At 39.2% G+C, this 15,299-nt stretch overlaps 1 protein-coding gene across 4 annotated transcripts in view; it reads right to left on the bottom strand.

Moving 5' to 3' along the window:
• The window catches only part of Crebbp (CREB binding lysine acetyltransferase), a 127,204-nt gene that overhangs the window by 77,836 nt on the left and 34,069 nt on the right, over positions 1-15,299 (bottom strand).

Below are 15,299 nucleotides of genomic sequence, written 5' to 3'. Positions count from 1 at the left end.
CTCTAAAGTATATATAAAGCACACTCAAGAGTGACTGTCATTTTAAAACATAAGCAAGCAATTCTATAGCATTATCAAATACTGAACTGTGAAAAGCCCTATCAAAAAGATTATGAACAAACAATGTTTGTCCTCTAGTCTCCTGAGTAGAGATGCTACTTACTATAAGGTTCAGAGAAAGCTAAGAACTTTAGCATTTGGCATATAAAGAGACCACCCAGGGCAGTGCAGAAGAGGGGAAAGCAGTGCTAAGGGACTGGTAGATTAGTGAGATATCTCTAATAGTACAAAACAGCATCTGATCACTAACAGGGAGTCTAGAGAGAGAGAAAAGAAAGCAGATCATAAAGTATACAATCCCCAAGAAACAAATATTCTCACAGAGCAAGAGAAAAGTGTCGATGGGAAAACATTTAGTGATTAATCTGGAGGGTTTTCCTTCTTTCTTTAAACTTTACTTTATGGGGTTGGGGATTTAGCTCAGTGGGAGAGCGCTTGCCTAGCAACCACAAGGTCCTGGGTTCAGTCCCCAGCTCCGAAAAAAAGGGGAAAAAAAAAAAAGAGGTTTAAACTTTATTTACTATTATTAGTGTGTGTGTGTAAGAGAGAGAGACAGATGTGTGAAGAAGTAGGGGTGTGTGTGTGTGTGTATGTTCACGTACACACATATAAATGTGTTTAAGTGTGCATACAGAGGCCAGAAGACAACTCTGTGACGTCAGTTCTCTTTCTACCCTTTACATTCATTGTGTTCCAGAGACCAAACTCAGGTTATCAGGTTTGCATGGCCAAGTACCTTCTGAGCTGCCTCAGCAGTCCCAGTTTTTCTCTTCTAAAACAAGAAGTATTATTTTATCATAAGGAGAAATTGTTCTTTAAAGTCATTTGTACTCAAACACTGTGACTCCCTGAAATGACAAGATAACCCACTGTTTGTCTGTACAACTATATGTACAGTATTAGCCGAAGCTGTCATTGGTACTAAATACAATTAGGTAAACCAAACTCAGTATGGTTCAGAGAGTATTACATAGCTATAAACTGTTCCACCTTGCTCTAATGTATTTTAATGCAGCTAGAAAAATATCTGAATGAATGAGGCTTGGCCATTATTACCATATCTTTACCACCAGTATGCAGAAAAGGTGGGAAGGAGGGAAAACAGAAACCAGTGTGATCAGGACACCAAAGGACACACATGTTGCTCAGTTTACCGCTTCAGCAATCACCTGATGGCTCCCGGGTACAACAAAGGTACACTTATTCCTGCTATCTGAACTCTGGTTCAACTCTAGCAGCCGGAGATGCTGCTCCATTAAGAAGTATTTGGCACCTGAGCTCTGGAGACTAGAGTGAGATTTACCTGAATATACTTAGCTCCCAAGTTCAAACACCAAGGTGTCATTACGATCATTAAACACCAACAAACAAACAAAACCCAGCTTCTGTAAGGAGCAGACTCTTCCAACAATGAGACTGTGTGGAACAATTGCCCAGCCCAGCTGTTTCTGAGCAGCTGGGATCACACATTTACCAACCAAGAACAAAGTACCTATCAGTTATTTTTCAGAAGGTACTATGGAGTGCTAAGAGTACTACATAGGGGGACAAGTACTCCCAAGACCAAGGTAGAAGACATAAGAACCAAAGAAATCACAAGAGTGCTGTCAACTAGCAGTGGAATGGATCACTAACTAGAGAGGATTCCCCGTCCAAGAAGTCAGGCTCCTCAGCCCACACAGAACGGGGCGTTGACCACCCATTGTGCAACAGTAATAATGTTCACTGTCATCAGCATGAAAGGGAACATGGTAAAACACTGGGGGAAGGACCCTGGACCTCTACCAGTCTTGCAGTTTCAAAGTTTATATCTACTCCAATAACCTAAACATCTATAATATCACAAGTATGTAACCATTTATCTAGAGAAAAATGTTTTTTTTTTAAATGTGTGGTTTTGTTGTTATTGTTGAGACAGGGTCTTATTAGGTCTGCTAGGTAGGCCACCTTATACATGCAAGACCCAAAGTCTTAATTAAGCCTGGCCCATCTTTAATCCCATTAGCATTCAGGAGGCAGACAGGTAGATCACTATGAGTTGGAGGCAAGCCTGGTCAATACATCAAGTTTTAAGCTAGCCAAGGTTATACAGTCAGTCAGTCAGTCAATCAGTCTCTCTGTCTCTGTCTCTCTAAAATAGAGAGTGGAAGAAAACAAGAGCAAGATGGTCATCAATAATGATCAACTATTATCTCAGAAAAGCATCATTCACAACACTGACAAGAAAAAAGCTGTTCAAAGCTGGCAATCAAATCCTAAGGACTTAGTCAACTGGTTAGCCCTGGCCATCTCCTTTGGCTTACAGAACTTTCAGTGGGGGTAGTACAAAGGCTAAGCCATAAAACTGAGAAAGCAAAGCTGGTGAGGAAGCAGCTTCCTTGGCTGGGTCTTCAATGACCCTACAGACAAATGTGCTCCCCCCAAAACACACACACACACAACCCCTCCTCTCTCACATAAACATATCTACACATACACCACAACTCCCTCCTTCATCCTTATCTTGTACCCCATGACTGTCCATTGAGAACACCTGCTCATGCTCATGGCTGAGACTATGGAATTCCACTTGCCATCTGCACGAAACTGTTTCTGACTCCAATGAAACAGCACAGAAGAAACACTGAAAACCCACAAGGCACTATTCAATCTTGAGGTGATTTTTACCATCTCTTTCCAAAACAAGAATGTAAAATATCTAAGCAACCGTGAGCATTGTCTAAGTTTAAAAGGACAGAAAACCAGTAAGTGCAAGCCAATGTCTGAAGTCTGTGTCATTCCGCACAACCAACCAACCTACCTACCTACCTACTTACCTACCTACCTACCTACCTACCTACCTACCTACCTCTGTACAGCAAGGACTGAAGACAGCTTATTTACCAGCTCATTCTTTATTACTTGGCAGAGAAATACAAAACCAGTGCAGCTCAGTTTCGAGTACATGAAGTTTCCACTTAGAAAATAAAGGAACTGGTTGGGGATTTAGCTCAGTGGTAAAAGCACAAGGCCCTGGGTTCGGTCCCCAGCTCCAAAAAAAAAAAAAAAAAAAAAAATAAAGGAACTACTGCTATCCTAACTACAGAGCACTTGCTATTTTTCAAAAGTCCAAAGTAAAGGACTATGTTCTTATTCTTAAATCTGTAATATGCAGAGATGTGTATCTTTAGAAGTTTGACGTCACTATCTATATATTCTCACTCCTAATAAGAAAATGTCATCAACATTAAATTCCTGGTTTTTAATAAGGAATGTCAGAAAATTCTAGATGTTTGTCTCATAATATTCTAGTAGAGTTCAAAACTTTCTCTGCCTACAGTCAAAAATAAGATAGAATTTCTACATGACAGAATACACATTACATAGGTAAGTAAGATAATCAAATCTGCTAAAGGGTAAGTCTGATTTTTAAGTATGTTTCTGTGTGAGAGACATGGCTGTTGTGTGAATAATCCAGGTTGGCCTTGAGTTTTCATCCTGTCACATCTGTGCTGGTGTAGTATATCTAAATTTTAAAAGAATTACTCAGGCAAAAACCTCTTGTTGAAATTACCCCATGCTTCCTATTTGAACCTCTTCTAAAAAGTCGTGCATACCCTCAGAAAGAAGAGCAATCAACAGAGAATACTACAATAAAAAATCCTAAATCAAAAAGTCATGAAAAAGTTAAATCAATATGCATAGTTTTTAATGATTACAAGTTCTTGGTTTTTCAAATTTTATTGTTGTTAGGTTTTTTGGTTGTGTTGTTTTGAGACGGGATCTCACCATGTCACTCATGAAATGCTGGTTGGCCTGAAAACTGTTATGAAGACCAAGCTAACCTTGCTCTCAGAGATCTACCTCTGAGATCTACCTGCCTCTGAGCCTTGAATGCTGAGATTGAGGATATGTTCCAACACAACCACCCAATAACAAGTTTTTAAACAAGATGAAACATATATCTTCTATTTTAAATTGAACTTAATGAAAAACTATGAAAAGACAAATCTGTCCAAATAAATTATATAGACATTCCACCTTAAAAGAAGGGGAACAGAACCCCCACCCTCTGGTGTGTGACAGAGAGGAAAAGAAAACTGTTATAGCAGAGAAACCTAACAAATCCAAATTCCGCCAGGCATGGAAGGGTAACCACTTATGGTCATGAGTCATGCTGATGGCGTATGTACCCTCGATGGATGAGAGGGAAATAGCAATGGACAGAAACCGCTTTTACAAATTCTTATGACTCCTTTTTTTTAATTGTAATTTAATTGTATTGTATTTTTTGGGGGGAGTAATTTTATGTGTGTCAGTGTTTTAGAACCCAAGGACCTGAAGTTACAGATGGTTGGGATCATGTGGGAGCTGGGAACCAAACGCATCCCCTTTGTAAGAGCAACAAGTGCTTTCCACTAAGCCACCTCTGCAGTCCTTATGAGAAAAGTATCAAGAGAAATATCAAAGAGACATTCCGCAATATCCCTAAGCAGTTTTCAAAAGTGTCAAGGTCATCAAAACACAAGAAACACTGAAGAAAAATGCCACCTCCAGGAGAAACCTAAAGAACTGTGACAATTACATGCGGTACAGTACCGTTAATGGGCACTAAGAACAGGATATAAAGAAGAATCACCCCAGGAAATCAGGTTCAAGTACTGCTGTGGCAATCCCAGTATGTCAGCACAGTGTGCCATCAGCATGAGACAGGTGGAAGAGAAGGGAAAGGGACACACAGGCAGGACCTTCTGCACTGTCTTGAAAATCTTCTATGAATCTAAAACAGCACTACAAACAATAATAAAGACTACTTGAAAATAAAAAACAGACAGAAATGTTAATTTTGACCAATAAAAACAATTTTTCTGTTGTATGTACACATCCATATATGCAAGAAAAACTCATGCACGTAAAATTAAGTAAGTCTTCAAAAAACAAAACTCAGAATGTTACAAATCAAACCTCTCTTTGCCATCACAATATTAAAAAAAGATAGGTGGCTCAGTAGCCTTTCTACTGTTGCAGAGGACCTGGGTTGGGCTCCTGTATACGTGCAGTAGTGGCAGGGATCTGACACCCTCTTCTGGCTTCCGTAAAAACTGCATGAACATGATAGGTACCAGCAGGCAATACCAGCACACATAAAAATAAATACATGCATTTTTAAGAGACCGAGATTTAGCTAGGTCTGGTGGTGCATAACTTTAATCTCAGCACTAAGGAGACACAGTTAGTCAGATCACTGAGTCTGGAACCAGCCTGGCCTACATAGTGAGTTCTATAGCCAGGGCTCTGTGTAGAGATCATCTCAAAAATGAATGAATAAATGAATGGCTGAGTGAATGAAGGATATTTTAAAAGCAGATTGCTCTACAGATTCAAAATGTGTACAGTCAATCTAATGATGGCCTTCTCATTTAACACAAATACTTTATTGCTTATCATTTTACAGACAGGTGGTTAACAAATAGAATTTTTGGAGTCAATCACAGTAAGTCTGTCACTTTCTACAGTGTAATTTTAAAAGATGTCCTATATGAGCAGGACTGTGGTTCAGAAGATTTTACTCCTTGTGTAAAGTAGATATAGCACCCACCTCAGGCAATTATTAAACATGAGACACCCCCCCCAAAAAAAAACCTGTTTGCAAAATTCACAGCACAGTACAGGACAGTGGCATCTCCCCGCTGCTCACTCTTTTACCAAAATTCAGGAAGAATAAGGACAGTAAGTTATGACTATACTGAACATATATGCTATGAACATATATACTTTTAAAAAGGTCAAAATACTGCACCACAATTAGGATAAAAACTCATAAATGTCCTAACTTAGTAGCAGGTGGACAACAAAATACTACTGTCTACGGTAAATGTAACTCCAAATAAAGAGGAAATGCTTTGGAACACCTGGTCGTCGCATTTTGGTTCAAATACCTTGAGGAAAAGCACAGCGCCTCACAGTTTGTGCAGTGAAGTTACTCTATGGGTAACTCAGAAAACAGAACTCATTGTGAAGTATACAATCACTGCAGGCCACCAACTGCACTGTATAGTATGTCCATGCCATTAAAACAGTGTCCTGAGAGATGCTACATCTCTAGCCCCACCTGGAGCCAGTTCAAGCCGGCTGCAGGGTTAGAGTGCCCTGGGCATGTCAACTGAAGAGAAGTGGTGCAGCACTGGAGACAGAAGGTCTAATCAGCCCAACTTTCAGAGCTTTGTTGACTACTCACTCCAGGAGTCTAAAGGGACCCCAAAAGGTCACATTCAAGGCTTCTTTCATGATTGCCCTTAGAAATGGAGGGTAACACTAACCTTGAAGAGATCAGAAGTAATTGAAAGAACAAAACCTTGCACTCTCCAACAGAAAACAACAAACCACATTCAGCAACATATCATCCACTTTGTCTACTACACAAGAACTTACGGAGCACGCACAAAGGAAGGGACATGTGACTGATACCCAGGAATATATTCCATTTAACTGAGCAAAAGAAACCAGAAACAAATGACAAACATGTTGGAATTAAGACTTCAAAAAATGAGAGGAAAAGGAATAAAACACCAAAGCAAGGTGAGAAATGTAAATCTCGGTACCAACATTAGATAATAAGCACCACAGCTAAGACTGAAAACGGGCTCAGTTGGAAAGTACTCAACTAAAGATCTAAAAGACTGAGACTGTTAGAACAAAGAAAGGTAAAACCTACCAAAATTTTGTTTAAGAGAAATACTAATTTGTTTTTTTTAAATTTCATGTACAGTGGTATTTTGTCTGCAGTGTCTGTGTGAGGGTGTTAGAGCCTCTAGAACTGGTAATGTATACTCTGTAATACTCTACTTTTGGAAGGATATAATTTGCTTTTTGATTTTACAAGGAATAAAAGTTAAGATATTGTCCTGAGTCTCATAAGAGATTTTCAACTTTTAAATAGTGCTATGATTGTGAAATGATTGGGGGTGGGGGTGGAATACTGGAAAGAGGGCTCATGGGTTGAGAACACTGAATGCTCTTCCAGATGACATGGGTTCAATTCCCAGTACATACATGGCAGCTCACAACTGTCTGCAACTCCAAGATTTGACATCCTCACACAGACATACAGGCAGTCAAAACACCAGTATTCATAAAACAAAAATCAAATTATTACAAAAAGAAAGATGATAGGACCTTTTGAACTTGGACTAAATTCTTTTTGCACTATGTTTTGGCAATAAGACTATCCAGGGAGTAGATAGACTATAGAATGGTTTGAATGATAAATGTTCCCATAATATCAGGCATTTGAATACTTGGTCCCCAGTTGGTGGTACTGTTTAAGGAGGCTTAACCCTTTCTTTTATAGAATGCCTTGCTCAGGGTGTTTTATCAACATGAAAGGAAAGTAAGTGATAAAGATATGTTGTAAATAACAGAGTCAACTTGACGGGACCCAGAATCACTGAAGAGGCAAGCTTCTGGGTATACCTGTGGTGGATTTTCTAAATGAGCTTCATTAAAGTGGGAAGACAGTCTTAAAGCAGGCAGCACCCATTCCATAAATAAGACCAGAGAACACACAAAGAAGAAAGCCAATTTAGTACTAGCAATTCATCTTTCTCTTCACTGCAGATGCAAGGTAACTTGGCTGCCTCAAGTTCCTAAAGGTATGACCCTAGAACTCTGAGTTAAAATAAAACCCTTCCTTTTTTAAAGATGCTTTTTGTAGGGTGAATTGCTGTAGTAATAGGAAAAGTAACCAACACAGGGTGTAGGTGGGCACAAAGCAATTTTCTAGGAGAGAAAAGAATGGAGAGCAAAGGTTATGAGTTATGACAGATACAAGATTTGTTCGTTCCATTCTATGTGCATTATACTCCAGAAATATAAACATTAAAACATTCTAAAAATCAACAATACTAGGTCTTCAATTCCAGATATTTAATTTAATTCCACTATTTATTCAGTCCTTCTACAAGTACTCTTCTGTGTGGCTAATATGCAAACATTCACTCAGGTTGTATTACAGAGAATAATCGGTTAATTAGAAAGGAGAAATGATGACTTAAACTCTGACTTTAAAAAGACAAATAATTGTGCATAAAAGTGAGCCCTGTCGGGGTTGGGGATTTAGCTCAGTGGTAGAGCGCTTGCCTAGGAAGCGCAAGGCCCTGGGTTCGGTCCCCAGCTCCGAAAAAGAAGAACCCCCCCCCCAAAAAAAAAGAAGTGAGCCCTGTCAAGCCAGCTTGATAATCTAAGTTCCATCCTAGAGCCTACACCCTTAAGGAGAGAACCAACCCACACACTCTTATTTCCACACATTCAAGCTCACACCTACTATAAATAAATATAAATGAAAGACTAGTACGGATGGGATTAAGTTTCCTTCTCTAGAAAATCCTATGCTTTTAAATTTTTGTAAAATAAAAAACTATTTTTATGATTTAAACAACATTCACTGAGAACATTGCAGAGTCTCATCATTAATTTCACACATTTAGGGTTATCTCAGGTCCTAAAGCAAAGCAATACTACCCAGTTTTAAAAAAAAAAAAAAGAAGAGCACAAGGCGACATGCTGAGAACTGCTCTCACCTATTTCATTTAATCATTACAAAATCCTATGCCCCCTCAAAAAATATCAAAAACAGTTCTTGGGAGTGGGTACTATTATTAACCTCATATAAAAGATTGGGAGAGAGTGATTTTCATACTGGTAATTATTTGGAACCTGCATATAAATCTAGGCAGCTCACTTCAGAGCCCAAGCTCAACTCCTGAAGAAGCTTGGACTTCCTGTGCAGCTATGGAGAGACTCCTAAAGCTGCTCCTCCACAGGATGTACACACCCCGCACTGCAACACACTCCACCCTGCCCGCGGCTGCGTTGGCTAACGACCTATGTCTGCTGCGCTCCTCTAAAGACACCAAGTTTTACTTACAGTATTTTTCAATTTAATTACATTTAGGAGGAGGTGTGTGTGTGTGTGTGTGTGTGTGTGTGTGTGCGCGCGCGCACGCGCGCGCATGTGCCATGATGTTCATGTGGAGTCAGAGGACAACTTCAGGAGTCAGTTCTTCCCTTCCACCAGATGGGTCGCAAGGAAGAGCTCCAGCTATCAGACTCAGCAGGAAGCAGTTTTACACACCGAGAATCTTGCTACCTTTCTTTATGTCATGTTAAATAAAAAGTTAGATACTACAGCAGAGTGAAAAGCTCCAGATAAACATACAGTATTGTTTCACTTACTACTAATTACCAACTGTCTAAAGAATGCAGGTGGGGGGCTGGGGATTTAGCTCAGTGGTAGAGCGCTTACCTAGGAAGCGCAAGGCCCTGGGTTCGGTCCCCAGCTCCAAAAAAAAGAACCAAAAAAAAAAAAAAAAAAAAAAAAAGAATGCAGGTGGACTAACCACAGCCAACTTGATTGACTCCTAATTCTTTAATAACTACATTCTATTCATCTTTCCTTTAGAACACATATTCCCAGCATACAATTTCTGATTGGCATAATTAGGTTTACCTTGGAGGAACTTGTTATAAATTCTCAGATATCACCCCAAAATTGCTGAATCAAAGTCTGTCCTGCTCTTGGGCATTTTGTTTGTTTGTACGTCCCAGCTTTGGTTTTAAACCATGGTACAAAGTGATTGCTACCTGTGGCTGGGACTGGATTATGTGAAAACCTCTACCCTCGGAAGATTCCCAGGCAAAATCAAGTTCTACCTCTCTAAAAACATCCTTAAAAAGAGGGTGGGAGGAACAGTACCTCAAAAGTCTCCTCATACACCAAAAAGGGATAGTCTTAACCCTCTATATCTACTTATTTTGCTCTCTTTCCAGTTGTGTGAGAAAAAAACATAAAGGATTTCAAGGGTGACATAAAAATCAGAAAGAATCTGGACCATCTGACCAGTTAGCTAGTTAGCTTTTATTGTGAGGCCGACATAACCTACCTGGAAGAGAAATTCTCAATCAAGGAGTTGCCAGATCAGATCTGGGCCTATGCTCTAAGTCTATGAGAGTTGCCTGGTGGCTGATGTGGAAGGAGCACGATCTGTGGGCAGGAAGTAGAAGGGGAACTAAACAGAAGCCAGAGAGAACCTCAGTGAGCAGTTCTCCCTTCCCTCAGTTTCTGCTTCCTTCTTGCTTGAGCTCCTGGCCTAACTTTCCCAACTGGACTGTAGTCTCAAAGTGCAGGCTGAAACAAATCCTCTCCTCCCCGCTAGACTGCTTTTGGTCAGTAGTTAGTAAAGCAACAGAAAACAAACAGAACACCAAGGAGTACACAACACTTCCCACTCTCTTCTGTAATCTTCTACCCAAAGCAACATCTCTCAGCAGGTATCACAGAAGAAAATCTGAGTGTCTGTGCGATTGCTAATCCCATTTTAACTTTGTCTTTTTTGGTTTCCTTCTAATGCAGGCACTATTCGGGTTATTTTTAGTAGCAAAAGTGACCCAAACTCCCTAAAAAAACAGTAGTACATCAGGTTTTGCTATAGTCAAAAGGAGAAATGGTTTTAGTCTGCTCCAGGTTTCCCCTGCACCTTGCTTTGTCATTACTGCCAGTATGTTTAGAACTCACTTGTCCTAACTGTGGCTGGCAGGGTACAACTACTGTCAGCCTTCAGCAGGCAAAGCCTACGCCTCAGATTTAAGGCTAGCTTATAAATTGATATCTTAAAAACGAACAAAACACACGTTTTCTTAAATAACCACACACAATTATAAATAATCCACACCATCAAGAATGTTTAAGAATTTTAAGGAAATTTTAAGACTTTTTTATTTAAGTCTAGGAGTATCTGTCTGAGTGTATGGGTGCCACTAGAAGGCAGAAAAGGAAACCAGTTTCCCTAGAGCTGGAGTCACAGATGGTTGTGAGCTGTATAAAAGTTTAGTGCTGGAATCTGAACTTGAGTTTTTGAAAGAGCATCAAGCACTCTTAATTGCCAAGCTATCTCTCCAGCCCAGACTTATAGTAATTTTAAAATAATGAAAAGAATTCTTGTTAAAATATAAATTGTACAACTGACCCATTGTTCAGACTGTAGAGCTCATAATTAAGAGGGCTTAATGCCAGATTGAGCAGACTACAGGAAGGTTCTACAACTTATTATAAAATACTGAAATTATATAAAGTTATTCATTGTCTTAACGTGTTCTGTGAAATATAAAGAGCCTGTACACACACACACACACACACACACACACACACACACACACACACACCCCAAACAAAAGCAACTTACACCACGCTCAATAAGAAACAAAAATCCTAAACTATGGGGCTGGAGAGATGACTCAGCGGTTAGGGGCACTGACTGCTCTTCCAGAGGTCCTGAGTTCAATTCCCAGCAACCACATGGTGGCTCACAGCCATCTCTACTAGGATCTGGCACCCTCTTCTGGCATATCAGCAGAACACTGTGTATATAATAAATAAATCTTTTAAAAAAATGATGAAATCTCTTTTTTAAAATTGCTAAGAAACACAAAAGAATTACATTATGTTTTAATTTTTAACAATCACAAGTGTGATTCAATTTAATATGAACAAATCTGATAACCAAAGCAGAAAAATTTTACTTAAGAAGAATCTTAATTACTACAGGTGTAAGAAATGAGTATAGCAAAACCTAACATTTATCAAAGGAGACTATGCCCTGATTTTAAAATCCATCACTGCCTTTGGTTGCAAACTAAAGCTCACATTCTACGTAAAATACTAGATCCCTTTCATTCAAACCAGAGACTAAACCCATGCCCAAGAGCCTAAGTGTATGCACAAGGAGAAGACGAAAATAGCAATAATGCAAAAGACTCTCTTAGAAAACACAAGAGAGTCAGCTGGAACAAATAAACAAAAAGTTCACAAAGTTGCCAGACTCTAATGACATCTGCACATTTATCTTATATTAAAACAGCCAATTAAATAATAAAATGGAACTTGTCCTCAATAGTAAACTAACCCACCATAAACCAAGGAACAACAAAAATGTACTATACAAAGAAAGCAGTCAAATTCACATCCGCACGCTTGTCAGAAAGCACATTACTGACCTCTGCAGATGGAGAAAGTTCTCACATTTACCTGAAATAATAGCCCTTATCCTGTCTACCATGAAAATCATCTGAGGAATATAAACTGTAACCATGTCCTGGCCCCAGGGAGATTCTAACCTAATTGGTCAGAAATGAGATTCAGACTTTAAAACAATGTGTGGCCAGGGCTGAGAACCATGTTCAACATCACCACCATGAACACCACTGAGGGAACAGCCAGGATGACTTTCTAGCACAGATACAGGTAAAGATCAATAATTAATGTACAACACAACAGCCGGCAGACAGACCACTACAGCTAAATAAACTGCACTGTGACTACTGCTAGTATCACTAGCTTGATCATTGGTCAAAATTAACTTACTTCTTTAGTGAGTCTTTCTATTTGTTTCCTGTGAGAGGAGAATTCTTAGAGCATGGTGCTAAGATTGGAGTGCCCAGTACCTCATGCTTACTAAAACAACCCTGAACCAAAAGTGAGGTCAAGATTCAAGAAAGAATGAAGAAACATAAGAGAATAACCCTTCCTTTCCTTTTTCTGGAATCGAGTGCAACAACAGATCTTGTTTATATAGTCTATGCTGAGCTCCAATTCCAAGCTCAAGCCATCTCCTTATCTTTGCCTCCTAAGTTGTTAAGATACAAGTGAGTGTCACCACATCCAACACCAAAGAACACTTGCAGTTTGGAATAGGGAAGGTACTTTCTGATAGACAATCTAAAAGCATAAAAGAAAAAAAAAAGGATGTTTCCAGACAAACTAAAAACACATCCCTGACAAAACATGTGACCGACATATTGTAAACGTATGAGACTGAGTTGAGAAATTAAAAAGAGGAAAAGGTATCTACTAAAAGCCTTAAACTTTTAATAAATGAAACAACAATATACCTCAGTGGTGGATATTGAAAATCCCTGGGTTGGGTCCCTAACAATACAGGCAGACAGAAAGGCAAACATGCATTCTCATACACATAAAATAATCTGAGAAAACAATTCTTTGTGAATTTATGGAAACGTCCTAATAAAAACGACTTGACTAAAATGACAAGAATATTAGTATCTAACAACATCCAATGTTGATGAGGAGTTAAACAGGCTCATAAAACATTCTAACAGTAAATTTTACACAATATTTTTCAATGTCTATCTATGGTGATATCTAGATTCTTTTTCAAGTCTTGGTTTTGTTTTAGAGAAGGTCTCACTAGGTAGTCCTGGATGGCCTGGAAATTGATGTTTGTCTCAGACTGGTCTCAAACTTGGCAATAATCCTCCTAGCCCCGTGAATGCTAGAAATGCTAGAAATGGAATACAATGTGTAATACTTAGCTTGTATCTGTTTATTTTAAATATTCTTTCATTAAAAATTTCCCTACCATAGCTAAACAATAAGAGCACTTGCTGCTTTACCAGAGAACCAGTTCAGTTTCTATTACCCACAACAGGTACCTCACATAAGCCTAGTAACTCAAGCTCCAGGGGATCTAAGGCCCTCTTCTTGCCTCTGTAGACATACACACACATGTAGCACACACACGCACATACACACACACACAGACTGACACACACACACACACACACACACACGAAAGAAGAAAAAAACCACTCCCAAAGATCCATTTACTCGCTTGCACAAAGCTGTGCATGTATAGTATGTCTGAAACAGAACTATGCCAATAGTGAAACACTGAAACGACCCAAGTATCACAGTCCATAAAGTACATCTCCTGTACCAAATCAGATATTACTACTTCCTATAAAGAACTACAAACAAGGAACCATATCCAACTCTGGCTGTAATAAGAGTTGTCCAGATCTTTTCTAAGTGTATAATGCCACTGAACTTCATGTTTAATGAAATGTGGACTAGTGTTTGAAATTTTTTCTGTAAACAGGAGCTAGAGAGATGCCTATGTAATTAAACGCTTCCTAGGTTCATTTTCCAGTACCTACACAGCAACTTGCAATCACCCATAACTCCAGTTTCAGGAGATCCACCACTCTCTTCTGGCCTCCATGGGCACTGCACACATGTGACACAAACATACACATAGGCAAACATCCACCTACATAAACACATCTCTTTAAAACACTTTTGTGGCTGTAGTTGTGAAGAGACAATTATTAGGCAGGCATGATGACCACCCCCGGTAATCACAGCACCTTTACAAAGCAGATGAAGGTCAGTGAAAACTTTAAGACCAGTAATTCTACATAGTAATTCTGCTTGGGTTACAAAATGAGACCCTCTCTCAAAAAACCAAGCGGGGTCATTCATGATTTTTAAGGTTTTTAAATAATCCTGGAACCAAAAAGTTTGACAACTATTGCATTATGTCATTATGTATATTTTTAAACATAATCCCAATTCTCAAAAAAAAAATCCTTTTTAAATTGGTCAGTTTGGAATATGAATTAAAAGGGTTCAGCAATTGATCTACCCAGAGGAGATGAGTTCATTAAATATCCCTTCCAATATAACTGGAAAAAGGGTATAGAAGTATAACAAACAGGGGTTGGGGATTTAGCTCAGCGGTAGAGCACTTGCCTAGCAAGCGCAAGGCCCTGGGTTCGGTCCCCAGCTCCGAAAAAAAAAAAAAAAAAGAAGTATAACAAACCATTCTTCTGTCGAGCGCAACTATAATTTAAGTTTATATTCTCCCTCTACTAACTTTTCAAAAAAGATAACTGCACTTTTAATGTTGGAAATTACTTCATTTTTATTTAAGTTAAAGAAAAAAAAAACCTCTTATCTATGGTAGTCTCAAGACTTTATCCCAGTTCACCATGCTCTCCTCAACCCTCCAGGAAATTGTATTTTAATAATCTCTCCCTTTCCCTTCTGCAGGAATAATCAAATCCACAGAACAGTCCTACCTGGAATTTGTTGAACTGCACAAAGTAGGTGTACCCTGTGGCTGTCATTCAGAAACCTTGGGTCACAAAGCCTCTATAAGGTTTGGGCTTGAATGGCAATCAGCCTGTGTTTCCTTCTCTGTACCCTTATCTCTTCAATCTCCATCTTTTTTTTAAAGCTACTTCACAGTTTTCTTGATACTGCTGTTCCCTCTTCTCCAAGTTCAGATCCTGTTGTACACAGTTGGAAGGCTGGTCTCTGTAAACTCCACCCCAGGCCTTTCTCTACATGAGGTCCAGACCATATAGAAGGGCCCTGGAACTACCTGGAGTCCCAGAGTACGAGG

This window comes from Rattus norvegicus, chromosome 10 (genome assembly GCF_021556685.1).
Source record: "Rattus norvegicus strain SHRSP/BbbUtx chromosome 10, alternate assembly SHRSP_T2T, whole genome shotgun sequence".
NCBI classification, from domain to species: domain Eukaryota; kingdom Metazoa; phylum Chordata; class Mammalia; order Rodentia; family Muridae; genus Rattus; species Rattus norvegicus.
This window is presented reverse-complemented; position numbering and strand designations above follow the sequence as displayed.